Source organism: Bison bison, unplaced genomic scaffold (assembly GCF_000754665.1).
Source record: "Bison bison bison isolate TAMUID 2011002044 unplaced genomic scaffold, Bison_UMD1.0 scf7180017864294, whole genome shotgun sequence".
NCBI lineage: Eukaryota > Metazoa > Chordata > Mammalia > Artiodactyla > Bovidae > Bison > Bison bison.
Window position 1 is genome coordinate 1,543,443 of NW_011494866.1, and position 582 is coordinate 1,544,024.

The following is a 582-nucleotide window of genomic DNA, read 5'->3' on the forward strand; positions in this document are numbered from 1 at the left end:
GCAAGGAGATCCAACCAGTCCATTCTGAAGGAGATCAGCCCTGGGATTTCTTTAGAAGGAATGATGCTAAAGCTGAAACTCCAGTACTTTGGCCACTTCATGAAGAGTTGACTCCCTGGAAAAGACTCTGGTGCTGGGAGGGATTGGGTCAGGAGGAGAAGGGGATGAGATGGCTGGATGGCATCCCTGACTCGATGGATGTGAGTCTGAGTGAACTCCAGGAATTGGTGATGGACAGGGAGGCCTGGCGTGCTGCGATTCATGGGGTCACAAAGAGTCGGACAGGACTGAATGACTAAACTGAACTGAAAGGTGAAAGTGAAAGTGAAGTCGTTCAGTCGTGTCAGACTCTTTGCGACCCCGTGGACTGTAGCCCACCAGGCTCCTCCGTCCATGGGATTCTCCAGGCAAGAATACTGGAGTGGGTTGCCATTTCCTTCTCCAGGGGATCTTACCGACCCAGGGATCAAACCCAGGTCTCCTGCATTGCAGGCAGACGCTTTACCCTCTGAGTCACCAGGGAAACCTGAACTGAACTGAACTGAACTCAGTGCCACCTGGGAAGCCCAAGTGGGTCAGGGA